Raw genomic sequence first — 23,267 nt, 5'->3', positions numbered from 1 at the left:
TTATTTCGGTCCCATATGTTGAACAGTGGCACAAACAGCTTAATAGATTCTTTAAAGATACCGAATTTAAAATTGTGGCTAGGCCAATATGGAAGTTAGTAGTAGTGGCACGTGATGCAAGTGTAGGAGCTTATGCAGCATCAGCCAAAAAAAATCACACCATTCCCTCCAAATGCCTGTCCAGTTCCTCCTTAAATTTATTTAACCTATCAACTTCCACAACCACAGATGGAAATTTGTTCCAGCAATTAACCACCCGCTGGCTAAAGGCAAATTTCCGCACATCTATTCTACATCTGTCCTTTCTTAATTTGAACTTATGTCCCCGTAGGTTCGTAATCTGAACAAGTGGAAGGATCCCATCAGAATTCAGCGTGCTCAACCCATTCAAGGCCTTATAGACCTCAATCAGATCACCGCGCAGGTGCCTAGTCTCCAGCCACTGCAATTTGCAGAACTTAAGCCTCTCTTGGTAAGAGGATCCCTTCATTCCCCTCACCAATCGTGTTGCTCTTCTCTGTACACGCTCAAGCAAATCTACATCCTTCCTAAAATGAGGCCTCCAGACCTGTACGCAGTACTCAAGGCGTGGCCTGACCATTGCCCTATACAGAGGGACAATCACCTCCTTTTCCCTGCTAGCAAAATTCCTATATATCATTGACAAAACCCCATGACTTGCCCTAGCAGCCTGTCTGCATTGCTCAGAAAACTTCATATCTGACTGCACAATTACTCCCAGGTCTTTTTCATTTTCTACCACCTTAAGTATAGTACCACACAGTTGGTACGTTTCTCTGGGGTTACTTCTACCCATATGCAGTACTTTGCATTTGTCAAGGTTAAACTTCAGTTGCCACTTCTTAACCCATCTGCCCAAATTATCTAGATCCTGTTGCAGTAGGACACTGCCATGACTGTTATTAACAACCCTGCCAACCTTTGTATCATCTGCAAACTTCGACATCAAGCCTAATATACCTTCATCAATATCATTGATAAATACACAAAACAACGGTGGACCCAATAAAGAACCCTGTGGGACTCCACTAAAAACATTAGTCCACGAAGAGCAGCACCCATTGATTACCACCCTCTGTCTTCTCCCACTTAACCATCCTTTTATCCATTGTAGCAACTTACCCTTAATACCATTTTGCTCCAATTTGTACAATAGTCTTCCATGCGCAACAGTGTCAAAAGCTTTCCTGAAATCGAAGTATATGATATCAAAATTATTTTTTGCATCCAGTTCCTTTGTGACCACATCATAATAACCAATCAAATTTGTCAGACAAGACTTTCCCTTAACAAACCCATCCTGTGTCTGAATTATTGCTGCAGTCTTGTCTAGATGATCCTGCAATGCATCTTTAACCAGTGACTCCATTATTTTACCCGGAACAGAAGTTAAACTAACTGGTCTGTAATTACCCTTCGATCTACCTTTGTGAATTGGGGATACATTTGCACATCTCCAGTCAGTGGGAACCTCCCCTGAGTCCAAGGACGCTCTCATAATTATGGCTAAGGGTTTGCTTAGTTGCTTTGCCGCCTCCTTTAATATAACTGGATAGATCCCATCCACCCCAGGTGCTTTTCTTATGTTTAACTTCAACAATTTCTCCTCCACTTTGCTCTCAGTTATTACAAAATCATTACGCACACTGCTACAATTTGATAACCTTCTTCCATTTTCAAACTGTAATAATTCCTCACGTATGAATGTAGATACAAAATACTCATTCAGTTTGTTTGCTATCTGAGCAGGATCATCAACAGTCGAACCATCGATGTCAAGTGGACCAATCATATTCATCCCCTTCCTTTTAGAGTTTATATAAGTAAAGAAATCCTTGCCGTTTTTCTTAGCATCTTTTGCCAAAGATTTCTCGTAATCCGCCTTCGCCTGCCGAACCTCCTTTGTGACCTGATTACAGACTAGCTTATATCTGCCACAGGCTTCTGCGTCGCCTGATAATTTATATGCATCCCATGCATTTTTCTTCTCTGTCACGAGTCTCATTAGTTCATTTGATAACCATTTAGGCCTAAACCTTGAACAATATTTCTTAATCCGTATGAGAAGTCTAGTAGCTTCCACGATTAATTCCTTCAATGCGTCCCACTTAGAATTTACTGTTTGTAACATCGTCAGTTGATCCCACTGTACAGAATTTAAAAACTGTCTGAGACCACTGTACTCCCCTTTACGGAAGCAAAAACCCTTTCCTTTACCCCTGACGGTAGTTACCTCTTTGAGTAAATCCCACTTCAACACACTGTGATCACTGCCACCTAGTGGTTCCTTTATCTGCAAATTCTTAATACACGAATGATCACTGCTGATAACCAGATCAAGAGTATTAATTTCTCTGGTTGCCTCTCGGACATGCTGCTGCAGAAAACAATCATCCAATAAATCCACAAAAGTCTGACTAGTGTGTGAGTGACCAACCCACAAGTTCCAGTCAATATCTGGGAAGTTAAAATCCCCCATTATAAGACATTCTGATTTACTAGCCCACTCTATTTCTCTGTACAATTGTTCATTGTACTCATTCAAGTAATTAGGCCTGTAACACACTCCTACTCTTATTTTTCCTTTCGCAGTGCTTATCTCACACCAAACTGACTCAACAGAGCACTGTTCATCTGTATTAACTGGGTGCACTTCCTTTGATTTTATGTTTTTCTTAATTAACAGCATAACACCCCCTCCCTTTCTGTCCTGTCTCTCCTTTCTGTACACATTGTACTCCCCAAATTCCAGTTCTGCATTCCTTATATCTTTGTGACACCACGTCTCTGCTATCCCAACAATATCCGCCTTTGATGTCTTGACCAACACTTCAAATTCATCAAATTTATTTACTATACTTCTAGCATTGGTATACATGCAAGCATACATGCTCCTATGCCTATTCCTTGTTACCCTAACACATCCCATATACCCAACTATTCCATGATGACTGCCATCCGTCACTGAAACCCCCAACACCCCTCGCTCCAGGTCGCTTCTTATTCTAATAGAAGTTGTGCAAGAATCACCTTCACCTCTGCCTGCGGGTACTGTTAAACTATAAGTCTTTGTATCCCCCCAAACTAGCAGTTTTCCGACCCACCTAACACTGCCTCGATAGCATCAGCAAATATTCTTGCACCCTTTCTATTTAAGTGTATCCCATCCCTGTAGAAGCAATCTCTCCTGTTAACAAGTACAGTCCAGGCTGAAAAAAATTCTACCCCTTGAGCCTTGCACAATCTTTCCAGGGCCGAATTGATCGACAAGGCTCTCATCATGTACTCCATCCTATCGTGTCTGGGCAGAATTGCAGACACTTTCAAATTCAACCCTATTTCACGGCTTTTTTTTCAACAGTGACCTGTAGTTGTTGAGTAATTCTGCCGGTCTCCTACTCTTAATATCATTACTGCCAACGTGTACAACAATATCACCTTTTGTGCCCTTGAAAGATTATATCCGCTCAACAACGTCAGCAACCTTTGCCCCTGGCAGACATACCCTGGTCCTGTTTTCCACCTATCCTTTTTACAAAGCATGTTCCCCGTTTCCCTGACGGTATGATATGGTATACAACATTTCTTGCAGTGATTGCGACTCGTCTTACCAAGGTTCGACGTGATTTTCTCTTAATATTCGTGTAAATCAACGTGAAGCCTCAGTTCGTGCTTCTCGTTCAGCAGCGTCAGAATTAGCCTTTCATGCCATTAACGAAAAACATACTTTTTTATTTAATGAGGGCAAAATACTTAATATTCAACGTAATTATACGCGACTATTAATTGCAGAAACCGTAGAAATTAAATTACACGAGAATTCTGTTAATATTCGGCGTCCATATTTGATCTCCGATGCGTGGACCTTTATGCGCATGCGCGAAGATAATCACTATTTAAGTTTCAGATTCAGCCCTATTCGGTAATTTTCATTCCTGTGATCACGACATACGGTCGAAAAGCGTTGGTAGCTTAAGGAAGGAAAATCGTTTTCAATATTTTCTTTAGATTCTTTTTAATTGCGTTAAATTGATTTTTAATTGTTTTAAATTGATTTGAATTGTGTTAAATTGGTTTTTAATTATTTATATTTTACTCAATGTACCGGTAAGTTGTCGATTTTTCCGTTTTAATTTCTGGAGTGTATCATACGGAAGTGTTGTACGTACTATATTGAGGTAAACTCCTCTTATTATTTTACGAATATTAATATCAACGTAGACCGTATTGAGTATTACAGCTCTGATTCATACTAACTAAGAAGAAATCATTAATAGGAGAAATCATTTTTTAAAGGTGATAATTTTACTGAATGCCACTCTATATTACAGTTCTTCCTGCTGTAAGTGCCATGTTATAATACATAAGTCCTATAATTATAGTGCATAAATAAATGCACATATTTATTTTGATACTTACAGCAAGCTAGGCAACTGACCTTAGCCATTTTAGAGTATGGTTAATATGTATGTTGCATATTTTGGTTTATTATATATTTTGTGTGTAAAAATTTATATACACATTCTTCCTAATCCTATTGTAGTAGTAGTAGTAGTAGTGGCATGTGATGCAAGAAAGCAAATGTATGAGCTTATGCAGCCAACAAAAAAAAAAAAAAAAATCACACCATTCTCTCCAAATGCCTGTCCAGTTCCTCCTTAAATTTATTCAACCTATCAACTTCCACAACGACAGATGGAAGTTTGTTCCAGTAATTAACCACCCGCTGGCTAAAGGCAAATTTCTGCACATCTATTCTACATCTGTCTTTTCTTAATTTGAATTTATGCCCCCTTAGGTTTGTAATCTGAACAAGTGGAAGGATCCCATCAGAATTCAGCGTGCTCAACCCATTCAAGGCCTTATATACCTCAATCAGATCACCGTGCAGGTGCCTAGTCTCCAGCCACTGCAATTTGCAGAACTTAAGCCTCTCTTGGTAAGAGGATCCCTTCATTCCCCTCACCAATCTTGTTGCCCTTCTCTGTACACGCCCAAGTAAATCTACATCCTTCCTAAAATGAGACCTCCAGACCTGTACGCAGTACTCAAGGCGTGGCCTGACCATTGCCTTATACAGAGGGATAATCACCTCCTTTTCCCTGCTAGCAAAATTCCTATATATCATTGACAAAACCCCATGACCTGCCCTGGCAGCCTGTCTGCATTGCTCAGAAAACTTCATATCTGACTGCACAATTACTCCCAGGTCTTTTTCATTTTCTACCACCTTAAGTGTAGTACCACACAGTTGGTACGTTTCTCTGGAGTTACTTCTACCTATATGCAGTACTTTGCATTTGTCAAGGTTAAACTTCAGTTGCCACTTCTTAGCCCATCTGCCCAAATTATCTAGATCCTGTTGCAGTAGCAGACTGCCATTACTGTCATTAACAACCCTGCCAACCTTTGTATCATCCGCAAACTTCGACATTAAGCCTGATATACCTTCATCAGTATCATTGATAAATATACAAAACAACAGTGGACCTAACACCGAACCCTGTGGGACACCACTAATAACATCAGTCCAAGAAGAGCAACACCCATTGATTACCACCCTCTGTCTTCTCCCACTTAACCATCATTTTATCCATTGTAGCAACTTACCCTTAATACCATTCTGCTCCAATTTGTACAATAGTCTTCCATGCGCAACAGTGTCAAAAGCTTTCCTGAAATCCAAATATATGATATCAAAATTATTTTTTGCATCCAGTTCCTTTGTAACCACATCATAATATCCTATCAAATTTGTCAGACAAGACTTTCCCTTAACAAACCCATGCTGTGTCTGAATTATTGCTGCAGTCTTGTCTAGATAATCCTGTACACAAATGACTGCAAAAAAATAGTTATATTTATTATGCAAAAAAAAAAAAAAAAAGGCTATAGTGTTTCAATAAAAAACAAAAAATCCAGAAAGCATTAAATGATGAAATAAAACTGTTTCCAACTGAGGTCTCGATATCCAAAGAAGCTGTACACTAAAAAAAAAAAAAAAACTGGATGATCTGATGAGTAGTTACAGATATATAAAAAAAAAAAAAAACCAACAAGCTAGGCAACTGACCTTATATTCATTATTTAAAAAAACTGGCCCAATACAAGAAGATTCCGCCCCTCTTACAATTGGAAAATCGCCATCAAAAACAAAACAATACTGCTCATATATGTGCTTTATTTTATTACTTTTTATTCAATAAATTTTTATTTAATAACCTTAGAGTTTTAAATATGTTATTTACCAATCACAGCATAATATGTATTGATAAAAAATTTGAAAAGGTGGGGAAGAAAACTCTCATATTAGGGTTACCTGAGAACAACTTCATGCACCTTTTTAGTGCAACTCACCCCTGAGTATCTGGAAGGGAAAAAAACCCTGCTATTCTTGCAAGCCCTACTAACTCAGTCACAGGGTGAAAAAAGCTCACAGAACAACCCCGGGGGCTCACATCTGGTGAGTATGGGCTTGGCACACCCAGGGTCCTGAGCTGGATATCATCACTCTTCTCTTTCTTGGTGATTCCCTTCTACTTTTGACTCTCTCTCTCTCTCTCAGGGTTACTCGGGAATTTTTTTTTTTTTTTCCCCTGGTGCAGCATAAGCCTCAGGCTTCCTTGCATCATATGGATATTATTAATAATAATAATAATAAAGTTCAAGTCACGAGGATTTGAATCAGTGCTTTTTCCACCCAATATGCGAAGGATTGTGATTAAAACCACTGTGCTACCTTAAGGACATGAAAATGGAGTAAGTAATGACAGTTTATGGCTTTTAAGAAGCCTATCCCTAATTGTTATATCAAAATGCATATAGTGTGCATTTCTACTATGCTGTTTTTTCAGAACTATATGTGTTATAGCAGGATGAGCTTTCAGGGTGATTCAGGAGGAATAGCAGATATTTCGGGGAGGCTATATCATTGATTATTCTGAGTAAAAAAGTTCATACAAACTGTATCCAACTCTCAATGCACACAGAGACACAGCTGTTTGAAATTGGCATGCAAAAAGCCATTATGAGAGGTATTAAAGAATGATAAATGACTTATTGTTTGTATTTATTGACTTTTTTAATGATACAAAACACAAATAATTGACAAATTTTTTACAGTTCACAATAAATGTTTGAAAATCCCACCGCCAATCTCAATGCACTCGCAACTCTTGTGGTAATTTGTGGTAATACGACGTGTTGTTCTTCTGAGGTCGTCTTGGCTTTCCTTTATGAGGGCAGCAGTATCCAAAATGGGAGCAAGCAGTTTGTCCCTTGTATACACCTTTTCTTTGTATACTGTGCTTTTCATCCATCCCCACGAAAAATTCTAACAAAGTAAGGTCTGGAGACCTTGGTGGCCAATGAACCGGACCACCACGGCCGCTCCATCATTCAGGAAAAGTTCAATTTAGATATTGTATCACAAGATGGGTATAATGGGTAGGAGTCATGCTGAAGTACATACCAATCATTGTAGCCAAGGGAACATCCTCCAATAGCAGTGGAAGTTCGTTTTGCAGAAATTCTAGGTAAATGGGCCCTGTATGACAATTTTGTAACACAACAGGCCCAATCAAGTGATTGTCCATGATACTGCACCACACATTTACAGAGAAGCGATGTTGAAAATTTGTTTCTACAGTGGCATGTGGATTTTCGTCTGACCACCTATGAGAGTTACAGGTTTTGTTGATACTGTACGGGTGAAACTAGCTTCATCGCTGAACAGTATTAATGAAATTAATTGGCGATTAGCATTTACCCGCCAACAAAATTCCAATCGCTGGGCATTGTCTCCTGGTTGAAGGTGTTGCACCCATTTTTTTTTAGGGTTATGCTATTAGTTAAGAAATACATAAAATCCAAGGAAGTGAAGCCAGTGGACATCGCTGGACAGTGCAGTGTCCAGTCAGTTTGGTGTGACATAAGCATTGGGAGATCAAAATTGAGAGTAGGAGTGTGATATAGGCCTAATGACTCTGATGAGTATAATAAGATACTGTACAGGGAAATAGTGGGCCAGTAAATCAGAGAGTCTTATAATGGGAGATTTTAATTTCCCAGATATTGACTGGAATTTGGGGGCTGGTCACTCACACACTAGCAAGGCTTTTGTGGATTTATTGGATGATTGTTTTCTACATCAGCATGTTCAGGAGGCAACTAGAGGGAAGAATACTCTTGATTTGATTATCAGCAGTGATTCTTCATGCATTAAGAATCTGCAGATAAATGAACCACTAGGTGGCAGTGATCACAGTGTGCTGAAGTGGGATTTACTCAAAGAGGTAACTACCATTAGGGGTAAAGGGAAGGGTTATTGCTTTCGTAAAGGCGACTACGATGGACTGAGACAGTATTTAAATTCTATACAATGGGACCAACTGATGATGTTACCAACAGCAAATGCAAAATGGGAAGCATTCAAAGAACTTATCTTGGAAGCTACTAGGCTTTACATACCAACTAAGAAATATTGTTCAAGGTTTAGGCCTAAATGGATGTCTGATGAGGCACATGGCAGAGAAGAAACATGCATGGGATACATACAAATTAACACATGACACAGAAGCCTATGATAGATACAAGTTGATCTGTAACCAAGTTACAAAGGAGGTTAGGCAGGCGAAGGCAGATTACGAGAAGTCTTTGGCAAGGGATGCAAAGAAAAACAGCAAAGAGTTCTTTACTTATGTAAACTCTAGAAGGAAGGGGATGAATCAGATTGGTCCACTTGATATCGATGGGTCAACTGTTGATGATCCTGCTCAGGTAGCTAACAAACTAAATGAATATTTTGCATCCACATTCACACCTGAGGAGTTATTTAGCGAGGGGAAAGCCAGAGGTGTATTCAACTCTAGCAGTAAGCTAGAGAATCTTGTAATAACTGAGAGTAAAGTGGAGGAGAAATTGTTGAAGATAAACACAAGAAAGGCACCCGGGGTGGATGGGATCTATCCAGTTATATTAAACGAGGCAGCAAAGGAAGTAAGAAAACCCTTAGCCATAATTATGAGAGCTTCCTTGGACTCAGGGGACGTACTCACAGACTGGAGATGTGCAAATGTCACCCCAATTCACAAAGGAGGATCAAAGGCTGACAAAAGTAATTATAGACCTGTGAGTTTAACTTCTGTTCCAGGAAAAATAATGGAGGCACTAGTTAAAGAAGCACTGCAGGATCATTTAGACAAGACTTCAGCTATAGCTCGGACACAGCATGGTTTTGTTAAGGGTAAGTCTTGCCTGACCAATTTGATTAGATACTATGATGCAGTCACAAAGGAACTGGATGCAGGGAATAACTTTGATATTATATACTTGGATCTTAGAAAGGCTTTTGATACTGTTGCACATGGAAGACTGCTGCACAAATTGGAGCAGTGTGGCATTGGAGGCAAATTGCTGCTGTGGATAAAGGGGTGGCTGAGGGGGAGAAGACAGAGAGTGGTAATCAATGGACACTGCCCGTCGTGGACTAATGTTATTAGTGGAGTCCCTCAGGGCTCAGTGTTGGGTCCATTATTGTTTTCTGTATTCGTAAATGATATTAATGATGGTATATCAAGCTTAATGTCCAAGTTTGCAGACGATACGAAGGTTGGCAGGGTTGTCAAGGACACTACTGACACTATGCTGCTGCAACAGGATCTGGAAAGGTTGAGCAGATGGGCTGAGAGGTGGCAAATGAAGTTTAACATTGACAAATGTAAAGTACTACACATGGGAAACAGCAACCCCAGAGCAACGTATCAACTCTGTGGTACTACACTGACAGTAGTAGAGAATGAAAGGGACCTGGGGGTGGTTTTGCAGGCAGATATGAAGTTCTCGGAGCAATGCAGACGGGCTGCAAGAGTAGCTGATGGTGTATTGTCAATGATATATAGGAATTTTTCTAGCAGGGATAAGGAGGTGATTATTCCCTTGTATAAGGCAATGGTCAGGCCACACCTAGAGTACTGTATACAGGTCTGGAGGCCCCATTTCAAGAAGGATGTAGAGCTGATGGAACGAGTACAGAGAAGAGCAACAAGATTAGTGAATGGAACAAAGGGGTGCTCTTATGAAGAAAGGCTTAAGTTTTGCAAATTATAGTGTCTGGAGACTAGGCACCAGCGAGGTGATCTGATAGAGGTGTATAAAGCCTTGAATGGTTTGAGCATGCTCAATGCTGATGGGATTCTTCCTCTCGCTCAGAATAATCACCTGAGAGGGCATAAATTCAAATTGAGGAAAGACGGATGTAGGATAGACGTGCGGAAATTTGCCTTTAGCCAGCGGGTGGTTGGTTGGTGGAACAGACTTCCATCCCTTGTCGTGGAAGTTGATAGCTTAAATAAGTTTAAGGCTCAGCTGGACAGGTATTTTGAACGAACAAAGGGGTGAAGTGGAAGTGGTTTTTTTTTTTTTTTTTTTAGCTGATGCTGCATAAGCTTGCTTTCTTTCATCAAATGCCTGTACTAATGCTAATGCTAATGCTAAAATGGGTATAAGCTGTGCTCACATAACGTTTGCTCGCCTTGTCTGTGGAACACCAGTATGTGTAGAAATTCTTCATGTGCTAACAGTAGGACTGCATTCTGCCGACTTAAGAATGTGTTCTATTTCATTCACATTTTGTTCATTTGTACATTCAGAAGAAACATGAGTGCGGGGAACTGTACCAGTCTCATGCAGTTTGGTGGAAAAACTAGTAAACGCTTTTGAAGCCAGTTAGGAAACCATTGATGGTATTCTCTACAAGCAGCAGGAGCACTTGGACCACGTAAATGATAGACAAACACTATATCAGCATATTCCACCTGCGTGAAGATGTGCAGCATTCTGAACAACACTTCTAGCACCAAACAGCATCAGGTTATAACTGCTTCTTTGTCACATCTGATTCAGCAAGCTGTGCACTCCAGTTTCAAACAGCTGCATCTCTGTATCCATTGAGAATGGGATACATGCCTATATGAACCCTCCCACTCAGAACAATCGACTCTATAACCTCCCAGAACATCTACTATTCCTCCTGAATCACACTATATATGTAATACACACAGCTTCCTAAATATGGGTTACAATACTATATATGCAATAAAAGTCACCTATGCAACATAAAAAAAAATAGAATTCTTATAATTCTGGTACTTTTTACAAAAGTTTCCCAATGTGAATTAAACTTGATAATGTGTTTCATATGTTTTTGACTGATATTGCTATTATTTAGCAATAGAAAAACAATATAGCAACAGTCAAAAGAATCTGCATTTGAAAAATAAGATCTAATTGCTCAGCTAACTTTATGTCTTCCTGTATGCTTTTTAGTGTAAAATTTTGAAGTTCAGAATTTTCATCTGCTCTATCATCCTCTGAATTGATTTGGTTTACCTCCAATGCCATATCCACCAAATGCGCTTTGCTAGCTTCTTTTTCTACCAGTAATTCTTGAGCATCTTCAGTAACCATATCTTTTTTTTATGAGCACCGGCAACTAAGGCCATGTTGTTCTGTATATATTGTCTATAATATAAACTGCTTGCATTCAGAGGTCGATTTTCTGTTTTGCTGGATGAAAAACGAGAGTTTCAAAAAGAAAAACCATGCTCCCCTTGCCTGAGATGATTAACTCAGCCACATCATGAAAGACCAATAAATATTCCTCCCATCATCGACAGGATTCAAACTCAGGTCTTTTCCACTCTGTGTGGGGGGGGGGACGATTCTATCAACTGGAAGGCTTCAGTAGTCATTATCAAAACCTTCCCCTCCTAACAACTTAGCAAGTTCTACTATTGCACTGATTCCGTTTTCTGCCGGTTCGAACATATTTCCTGAATGAACCGACTCTGGCCGTACACTTTTCCAACATGCATTTAATGTTGACGGTTTTACTTCTCTGAGCGATAAAACCAATACAGTCCACAACTGAAAAATTGTTTCCATGCCTCCATCAACTACTGCTGCTAAGTTAATGAAGACTAATCGCATTGATAGCGCTTTAGCTGCCCAGTGCAATCCTGAATATATATAATGGAAATTTTTAAAAGAATTATGGCTGTGGTATATAGTTACTTTCTTAACAGGACTGGCATTTTTTGGCAGTAACAAAAGTATAAAATGGTTTGCAATGGTAATATCTTAGACATAATGAAACTGATGGGTTCATATGACCAATTTTTAGCCAAGAACAGCTCACAATAGACAATCCAAGCAGCAGTGTCTTCGCTCATCACTTCATAAAATATTGATTTTATGGGGAAGAAAGCCTTCACAGAAATTGCTATGCAAGTAAAAATGACTAAATATTTTTGTATAACACTTAATTCTATGCCTGATTTTTAAATGATGATCAGTTGTCATTAATGATTAGATACACTAACTCCCAATCATGGAAATCTGAAGAACATTATACTGAGTTTCTATCAATATATGGGCATTCTGAAGATTTTGAAAAAATGCCATCTGCTGAAAGAAAGGCTGAAGGCACTATTCTCAAAACTAAAATTATAATTACTTGGAGTATGAGAGTGAATACCATAAACTAAAAAAGTAATTAGGTGTTAAAGTTATCCTTTATGTATTGAGTGAACAATAATGGCAGAAAATTATGTTTCCTGCACTTCAAATTTTTTTAATGTCGGTCAAGTTTGGGAAACTTATGTAATTTTCTGCCATTATTGTTCAGCTCTCCTCTTTTACCCAATACATAAGAGATAACGTTAGAACCAATGAAAATAAGCTACTCCGTTACTCCCTAATAATGAACGTAAAGAGTATACAGGGAGGGAAGAAGTTTCTATAAGACAAAGTTTGATTTGCTATTTGGACAACTCCGATTCAACATATGTTAAGATTAATTTAACTCCAAGACACTTATGTTAAGGTTAATTTAACTACAAGACACTTATTTATATTGTTGAATTTGACTATGTTATATGTGAGTCTTTATTAAGTGAATTAACCAAAAAAAAAAAAAAAAAAAAGGCATCTTCTCCTAGGGGAGAAGAATTTCATTCCTATGCAAATAAGATGTTCCACCAAAAACAAAAAAACACACATAGAAGCAATACATATACAGAAGGAATTAAATACTAAATGAAGATATGTGCTAGGCATATGCACCATGCCAAGGTTTTCAGGAAAGAAATGGGCAGAGCAGTAAGAGTTTGTGGTCCAAAATAATTAGACAAGGAACTTAAACACATTTCCATTACCCTTTCTAGCAATAGGTTTTCATGGAACATTGAAAAACCATACACAAATAGGTGGAAAATTACAGAAATGTTACCTCATTACAGAAAAGGTAAGAAAATGCTGCATAGAGAAATTCAAAAAAGCAGTCACAATATCAAGTATCAAGAGAATATGTAACAAATACAATGTGGTATTTAAACCAATAAACAAAACTAGAATCTCTTATAATGATTTTTGAGACACTCAATTAGCTTAACTACAGGTATACATGTTACCTACAAAAACACGTGTAGTTACAGGAAAATGTACATTAGTGAAACAAGGAGATTAATTGATATTAACACTGTAAACATGTAATAAAGGGAAATACCAGGTGCTGTGATGTAACAACTAGATCATAGGCATAGCGTAGCCCAACTATCAGCACTCTCCCCACAGCAGTCCGCTCGGTTTGATGAACCCACAACAGGTACATAGCAGTTATAAAACTTTTAAATTCTGATTAGTAGCTATTTGTAACTTAAACTAAGTATTAGTAGCTATAATTAGTAGCTATTTATAACTTAATTTACTAAATTATGAGCTTTAAAAAGTGTTAAAATTTGAACACAGATATCAAGTTAATATTTACATCTTATAATAAATTAGGTTCTAAATTTAAATCATACAGGACAACATATGAGTATACAACACAGGATTATAATAACATTATATATTTGATTAGATGTCGATCAGACTGTCAAGCGAAATAGATAGCGTAAGCTTAATATAGTATAGTACATAATATTGTCAATTAATCAGATAATTAATCTTGTTGAACTTCATTGTCAATTAAATTGTACTTTTAACTATACATATAACGACTTGGGTTACGTAACATAAATAATTAGTTAAAAATAAATAATTAATACTTAACTTGATACGGAAGTTATATAAAGGGATTTCGTACATAACACTCGATACTGAAACATAAATATAGCGTTATAACTGTGTTGAGATATGTTTAGGGTTTTAATTTTGTACTGAAATTGAAATTTTATTGAAATTAAATCGAAATCATGACTCTGACCAGAGCAGCAAAGCAAAAGGCTCAAGCTAATGAGAGTGCTGTGGCTCAGGGGAGAACTGAGGGTGGCAGTTGCCCTCTGAATCACAGCCTATTAAAATGCACTAATTGCTTGATGTTTGTGGAGCAGTCAGGTACGGGACATGATACTGCCATGGGGGATGTCTTTGTGTGTGCGCGATGCAAGGAGTGTAAGGAAATCAGACGACAACTCAGCATTGTTATGGGCCTATATGAGAGCTTGAAGGACAGGGTGGATGCCCTCGAAGGATTAAAAGTGAGGGGCCCATCAAGCTCTCAGCTGCCCACACCAATGCCAGAGCTTGCACTTGGTCATCGCGCAACACAGCGGCAGCCCCCAAGGCAGAATGCGCTGGTCCCAAAGGAACTAGTAGTTGTTGGTGACTCTATTGTCAGGGAAACGGGAAACATGCTTTGTAAAAAGGATAGGTGGAACAGGACCAGGGTATGTCTGCCAGGGGCAAAGGTTGATGACGTTGTAGAGCGGATATCATCTTTTAAGGGCACAAAAGGTGATATAGTTGTACATGTTGGCACTAATGATATTAAGAGTAGGAGACCGGCAGAATTACTTAACAAGTACAGGTCACTGTTGAAAAAAAAACAGCTGTGAATTAGGGTTGAATTTGAAAGTGTCTGCAATTCTGCCCAGACACGATAGGAGGGAGTATATGATGAGAGCCCTGTCGATCAATTCGGCCCTGGAAGGATTGTGCAAGGCTCAAGGGGTAGAATTTTTTTCAGCCTGGTCTGTACTTGTTAACAGGAGAGACTGCTTCTACAGGGATGGGATACACTTAAATAGAAAGGGTGCAAGAATGTTTGCTGATGCTATCGAGGCAGTGTTAGGTGGGTCGGAAAACTGCTAGATTGGAGGGGATACAAGGACTAATAGATTAGCAGTAGCCACTGGCAGAGGTGAAAGTGATTCTTGCACTGCTTCTATTGGAATGAGCCGCAGCCTGGAAAATAAGATGCAGGATATTTCAGAGACTGCTGGGAAACACTGGGGTACAAATAAACACATAGGTTGTGTTAGGGTAGCTAAGAAAAAGAACAGGTGCATGTATACTTGCGTGTACACCAGTGCTAGGAGTTTAGTAAATAAATTTGATGAATTTGAGGTATTGCTCAAAACATCAAAGGCAGATATTGTGGGTATTACAGAGACGTGGTGTCACACAGATATAAGGAATGCAGAACTGGAATTTGGGGAGTACAATGTCTACAGAAAGGATAGACAGGATAGGAAGGGAGGAGGGGTTATGCTATTGTTAAGAAATACATAAAATCCAAGGAAGTGAAGCCAGTTGACATTGCTGGACAGTGCAGTGTCGAGTCAGTTTGGTGTGACATAAGCATTGGGAGATCAAAATTGAGAGTAGGAGTGTGCTATAGGCCTAATGACTCTGATGAGTATAATAAGAAACTGTACGGGGAAATAGAGTGGGCCAGTAAATCAGAGAGTCTTATAGTGGGGGATTTTAATTTCCCAGATATTGACTGGAATTTGGGGGCTGGTCACTCACACACTAGCAAGGCTTTTGTGGATTTATTGGATGATTGTTTTCTACATCAGCATGTTCAGGAGGCAACTAGAGGGAGTAATACTCTTGATTTGATAATCAGTAGTGATTCTGCATGCATTAAGAATCTGTAGGTAAATGAACCACAAGGTGGCAGTGATCACAGTGTTGTCAAGTGGGATTTACTCAAAGAGGTAACTACCATTAGGGGTAAAGGGAAGGGTTATTGCTTTCGTAAAGGCGACTACGATGGACTGAGACAGTATTTAAATTCTATACAGTGGGACCAACTGATGATGTTACCAACAGCAAATGCAAAATGGGAAGCATTCAAAGAACTTATCTTGGAAGCTACTAGGCTTTACATACCAACTAAGAAATATTGTTCAAGGTTTAGGCCTAAGTGGATGTCAGATGAACTAATGAGACATATGGCAGAGAAAAAAAATGCATGGGATACATACAAATTAACACGTGACACCAAAGCCTATGATAGATACAAGTTGATCTGTAACCAAGTTACAAAGGAGGTTAGGTAGGCGAAGGCAGATTACAAGAAATATTTGGCAAGGGATGCAAAGAAAAACAGCAAAGAGTTCTTTACTTATGTAAACTCTAGAAGGAAGGGGATGAATCAAATTGGTCCACTTAATATTGATGGGTCAACTGTTGATGATCCTGCTCAGGTAGCTAACAAACTGAATGAATATTTTGCATCAACATTCACACATGAGGAGTTATTCAGCGAGGGGAATGCCAGAGGTGTATTCAACTCTGGCAGTAAGCTAGAGAATCTTGTAATAACTGAGAGTAAAGTGGAGGAGAAATTGTTGAAGATAAATACAAGAAAGGCACCTGGGGTGGATGGGATCTATCCAGTTATATTAAAGGAAGCAGCAAAGGAAGTAAGCAAACCCTTAGTCATAATTATGAGAACTTCCTTGGACTCAGGGGAAGTACCCATGGACTGGAGATGTGCAAATGTGACCCCAATTCACAAAGGAGGATCAAAGGGCGACACAAGTAATTATAGACCTGTTAGTTTAACTTCTGTTCCTGGAAAATTAATGGAGGCACTGGTTAAAGAAGCACTGCAGGATCATATAGACAAGACTTCAGTTATAGCTCAGACACAGCATGGTTTTGTTAAGGGGAAGTTTTGCCTGACCAATTTGATTGGATACTATGATACAGTCACAAAAGAACTGGATGCAGGGAATAACTTTCATATTATATACTTGGATCTTAGAAAGGCTTTTGATACTGTTGCACATGGAAGACTGCTGCACATGTTGGAGCAGTGTGGCATTGGAGGCAAATTGCTGCTATGGATAAAGGGGTGGTTAAGGGGGAGAAGACAGAGAGTGGTAATCAATGGACACTGCTCATCGTGGACTAATGTTATTAGTGAAGTCCCTCAGGGTTCAGTATTGGGTCCATTATTGTTTTCTGTACTTATAAATGATATTGATGATGGTATATAAAGCTTAATGTCCAAGTTTGCAGACGATACGAAGGTTGGCAGGGTTGTCAAGGACACTACTGACACTATGCTACTGCAACAGGATTTGGAAAGGTTGAGCAGATGGGCTGAGAGGTGGCAAATGAAGTTTAACATTGACAAATGTAAAGTAGTACATATGGGAAACAGCAACCCCAGAGCAACGTATCAACTCTGTGGTACTACACTGACAGTAGTAGAGAATGAAAGGGACCTGGTGGTGGTTGTGCAGGCAGATATGAAGTTTTCTGCGCAGTGCAGACGGGCTGCAAGAGTAGCTCATGGTGTATTGTCGATGATATATAGGAATTTTTCTAGCAGGGATAAGGAGGTGATTATTCCCTTGTATAAGGCAATGGTCAGACCACACCTAGAGTACTGTATACAGGTCTGGAGGCCTCATTTCAAGAAGGATGTAGAGATGCTGGAACGAGTACAGAGAAGGGCAACAAGATTAGTGAATGGAATAAAGGAGTGTTCTTACAAAGAAAGGCTTACGTTTTGCAAATTAGTGTTTGGAGATTAGGCAGCGGCGAGGTGATCTGATAGAGGTGTATAAAGCCTTGAATGGTTTGAGCATGCTCAATGCTGATGGGATTCTTCCTCTTGCTCAGAATAATCACCTGAGAGGGCATAAATTCAAATTGAGGAAAGACAGATGTAGGATAGACGTGAGGAAATTTGCCTTCAGCCAGCGGGTGGTTGGTTGCTGGAATAGACTTCCATCCCTTGTCGTGGAAGTTGATAGCCTAAATAAGTTTAAGGCTCGGCTGGACAGGTATTTCGTACGAACAGAGGGGTGAAGTGGAAGTGGTTATTTTTTATTTATTTATTTATTATTATTTTTTTTTTGGCTGATGCTGCATAAGCTTGCTTTCTTGCATCAAATGCCTCTACTAATGCTAATGCATGTTACATTGGTAGTACAACTGCTAAATTTGGAACTTCAAAAATTTCTAATACACGTGCCTACCACTTTAATAGCTTCAAATCTAATTTATTGGGTATAGAATTAACACATGTTCAATCTTATAATCATAACCCACGCATCAATTTGGCTATTACAGTAGTTAAACTGAATTCCAGTTATAAAATTCTTCAAAATGAGGCTCTCGTCATTGAATGGTTTAAGTGCCACACATCGTTCAACATATTAAACATGAAGGTTCCAATCAACTCTCCCCTATTTGGAATTTAGCACGTATAAAGTTTCCACGTGCACTGAAATGCATTTCGGGAACTTAACCAGTAAAAAAAAAAAAATTTCTGTTTATACTCAGGGACGACCAAACGATCAGAGGCGTTCACAAGATAGTCAGAATACAAGAAACAGCACCGTATTCAGCAGTCTCGGACTTGAACCCTGGTCACTCAAGGCACGTGTACTTATGCACCCGCACACCTGACCACCAGGCTACGGCGGCCTAATTATATAACATACTTTGTGTGGTCTTCTCTTCCCACTATAGCTAACTGAGGACAGTTTTGAAAGTTGCTCATGCGCAGCTATTAGCTTTTATCTCACTTTTATTTATTTTGAATACATGATTTTAATAAGACAGCTATGGAAGGGAATGTGCACTTTCTTTTCTTAGGCAAATTTTAACACTTTCTAAAGCTCATAATTTAGTAAATTTTTAAATTTTTTTAAAATTCATAATTACTTTAAGTTACGAATAGCCCAATCAGAATTTAAAGGTTTTACAACCACTATGTACCTGTTACAAGTTTCATCAAACCAAGCAGACCACTATGAGGTGAGCGCCGACAATTAAGCTACGCTATACCTACGATCTAGATAAACTATGTATATAATATAATTTAAAGCTTACTGGGTTTCTCTGATTAATCTGACAGTAGTCAATCACTCTCCTATAATGTTGTCTCCCTTTACTTACTTGCCTGGACATCCTGACCATAGGAGTAGTGCATGTGACCAAAGGACTTAATCACATGCACTACTCTCATTAGTTTATAGTAACCCTGTATTTTAAAACATTAATTAAAAACCATAAAATGTGAATACTTACTGCCGCTCCACTAAAATAGTTTTTGTTGCTTCATCTAACCTAAGTTGCAGCATGGCCACTTTTTGTTCGGTTAACTCCTCTACTGGACTAGTGAAATCATCTACACTTCTAATAAACTGTACAGGGAAATAGAGTGGGCCAGTTCATCAGAGAGTCTTATAATGGGGGATTTTAATTTCCCAGATACTGACTGGAATTCGTGGGTTGGTCAGTCACACACTAGCAAGGCTTTTGTGGATTTATTGGATGATTGTTTTCTACATCAGCATGTTCGGGAGGCAACTAGAGGGAGTAATACTCTTGATTTGATTATTAGTAGTGATTCTTCATGCATTAAGAATATGCAGATAAAGGAACCACTAGGTGGCAGTGATCACAGTGTGCTGAAGTGGGATTTACTCAAAGAGGTAACTACCATCAGGGGTAAAGGGAAGGGTTATTGCTTTCGTAAAGGCAACTAGGATGGTCTGAGACAGTATTTAAATTCTATACAGTGGGACCAACTGATGATGTTACCAACAGCAAATTCAAAATGGGATGCATTCAACAAACTTCCCCGTAGCCTAGTGGTCAGGCACGAGGGCAAAAGTGCACGCGCCTTGAGTGACCAGGGTTCAAGCCCGTGACTGCTGAATACGGTGCTGTTTCTTGTATTCTCTCTATCTTGTGAACTCCTCTGCCCGTTTGGTCGTCCCGGAGTATAAACAGAAAATTTATTTTTATTTTTAACTTATCTTGGAAGCTACTAGGCTTTACATACCAACTAAGAAATATTGTTCAAAATTTAGGCCTAAATGGATGTCAGATGAACTAATGAGACATATGGCAGAGAAGAAAAATGCATGGGATACATACAAATTAACACGTGACACAGAAGCCTATGATAGATACAAGTTGATCTGTAACCAAGTTACAAAGGAGGTTAGACAGGTGAAGGCAGATTACGAGAAATCTTTGGCAAGGGATGCAAAGAAAAACAGCAAAGCGTTCTTTACTTATGTAAACTCTAGAAGGAAGGAGATGAATCAGATTGGTCCACTTGATATCGATGGGTCAACTGTTGATGATCCTGCTCAGGTAGCTAACAAACTAAATGAATATTTTGCATCGACATTCACACATGAGGAGTTATTCAGCGAGGGGAATGCCAGAGGTGTATTCAACTCGGGCAGTAAGCTAGAGAATCTTGTAATAACTGAGAGAAAAGTGGAGGAGAAATTGTTGAAGATGTGACCCCAATTCACAAAGGAGGATCAAAGGCTGATACAAGTAATTATAGACCTGTGAGTTTAACTTCTGTTCCAGGAAAATTAATGGAGGCACTGTTTAAAGAAGCACTGCAGGATCATCTAGACAAGACTTCAGTTATAGCTCGGACACAGCATGGTTTTGTTAAGGGGAAGTCTTGCCTGACCAATTTGATTGGATACTATGGTGCAATCACAAAAGAACTGGATGCAGGGAATAACTTTGATATTATATACTTGGATCTTAGAAAGGCTTTTGATACTATTGCACATGGAAGACTGCTGCACAAATTGGAGCAGTGTGGCATTGGAGGCAAATTGCTTCTGTGGTTGAGGGGGAGAAGACAGAGAGTGGTAATCAATGGACACTGCTCATCATGGACTAATGTTATTAGTGGAGTCCCTCAGAGTTCAGTGTTGGGTCCATTATTGTTTTCTGTATTTATAAATGATATTGATGATGGTATATCAAGCTTAATGTTCAAGTTTGCAGACGATAAAAAGGTTGGCAGGGTTGTCAAGGACACTACTGACACTATGCTGCTGCAACAGGATCTAGAAAGGTTGAGCAGATGGGCTGAGAGGTGGCAAATGAAGTTTAACATTGACAAATGTAAAGTACTACGTATGGGACGCAGCAACCCCAGAGCAACGTATCAAATCTGTGGTACTACACTGACAGTGGTAGAGAATGAAAAGGACCTGGGTGTAATTGTGCAGGCAGATATGAAGTTCTCTGAGCAGTGCAGACGTGCAACAAGAGTAGCTCATGGTGTCTTGTCAATGATATACAGGAAGGTTTCTAGCAGGGATAAGGAGGTGATTACTCCCTTGTATAAGGCAATGGTCAGGCCACACCTAGAGTACTATACTATATACAGGTCTGGAGGCCTCATTTCAAGAAGGATGTAGAGCTGCTGGAATGAGTGCAGAGAAGGGCAACAAGAATAGTGAATGGAACAAAGGGGTGCTCTTACGAAGAAAGGCTTATGTTTTGCAAATTACAGTGTCTGGAGACTAGGCATTAGCGAGGTGATCTGATAGAGGTGTATAAAGCCTTGAATGGTTTGAGCATGCTCAATGCTGATGGGATTCTTCCTCCTGCTCAGAATAATCACCTGAGAGGGCATAAATTCAAGTTGAGGAAAGACAGATGTAGGATAGTCAAGTTGAAATTTGCCTTTAGCCAGCGGGTAGTTGGTTAGTGGAACAGACTTCCATCCCTTGTCGTAGAAGTTGATAGCCTAAATAAATGTAAGGCTCAGCTGGACAGGTATTTCGAACGAATGAAGGGGTGAAGTGGAAGTTGTTTTTTTTTTTTTTTTTTTTTTGACTGATGTTGCATAAGCTTGCTTTCTTGCATTAAATGCCTCTACTAATGCTAATGCTAATGCTAAATTAAATTATAACTCTGAAAGGTTGAAAATTTCCCGAACACTTACAGTTTGTCCTGTAGGCATTCAGTGAGGTTGATTGTTCATGCTTTGTACCAACCAATCCAAGTTTTTGATGTTACTGTTCACAAAAAAATCCTGTATTACCTTCACTTTATAATAAGGAACACTATTGAACTAATACTGAAAGGACCTGTTTATATAGCTCTCTCACAGTGCAGGTAGCAAGATTATCCAAAATGTCCAAGTAAGTTGCAGAATTTCAGAGTTTTAGTCATTACCATCAACCAATTGAGTTTGAACCAGCTGAAACAACCCCATGCTATCAGTCCATTTCACCAAACTTCAGGATCAATATGATACACTGACAGAAAGCACTCTCTCTCTCAGCAATTCACGCTTAAACATGTCCATCAGAACAAAACATTGTGGAGCGAGATTTGTTACTCCATAGTACTTCTGCGATTGTTCTAGACTCCATGAATGTTGGGAATAGCACCATTCCAAATGCATTTTGCATTGCAACCATGATATTGGACTAATGGGAATATTCACATCATTGAATCCTAGGCTATTTAGCTCCCTACAGGTGGCTAATGGTACTAATGAATGTTGCTCTGGCCTCCTAGACCTGCACCAAAATATTTCCCATGGCAATATGCATAAGGCACAAAATACATTCTTTATGGTTCATCAAACATTCCACAAGTTTACAAGGCCATCCAGACCATTTTTCCCATTGAGGTAAAGTATCACTTACAATTTTGTATCCTTGAATAACATCTGTCACAGCAGATTTAGGAACGTTCAGAAGTTGCATTTGCATCCACAGAAAAGTTACTGTTGTGGCATTAGTAACTTTTCTGTGACTGCAAATGCAACTTCTGAACTATCATTCCACATTCACCCCCGGAAAGGTTACTGATGTGGCATCCAACCACTATTCCACATTCAAAGTCAATAAGTTCTGATTTGCATAGTATCTAACATACAGCTGCCACCCAGACAAACCCACAAGATTTATAGAAGGCAATCAACTGCCAAAAGTCATAAGAGCCAACAATAAAATCTACAAATGGATTGAAATGATAATAGACCAAAACACCAAAGGATTCAAAATGCCAACTGGTCAAAACACTCACTGCATAAAATGGCAAATCTATAACAGGTTAAATGTCAATCACAGTGTTATTATGTAAAATGTATACATTAATACCACAGTCCAAAATTTTTGAGTTATTCTCACTCTCCCCAGCAGTGAGCATAC

The 23,267-nt window shown here is 39.1% G+C and overlaps 1 protein-coding gene across 1 annotated transcript in view; it reads right to left on the bottom strand.

The window, feature by feature from the left end:
* The window catches only part of LOC150079653 (medium-chain acyl-CoA ligase ACSF2, mitochondrial-like), a 214,685-nt gene that overhangs the window by 159,152 nt on the left and 32,266 nt on the right, over positions 1-23,267 (bottom strand). The gene's annotated exons all lie outside the window — the stretch shown is intronic.

The sequence above is a fragment of the Mastigoproctus giganteus genome, chromosome 10 (genome assembly GCF_048544385.1).
Source record: "Mastigoproctus giganteus isolate SK-2022 chromosome 10, ASM4854438v1, whole genome shotgun sequence".
Classification (NCBI taxonomy): Eukaryota; Metazoa; Arthropoda; class Arachnida; order Uropygi; family Thelyphonidae; genus Mastigoproctus; species Mastigoproctus giganteus.
This window is presented reverse-complemented; position numbering and strand designations above follow the sequence as displayed.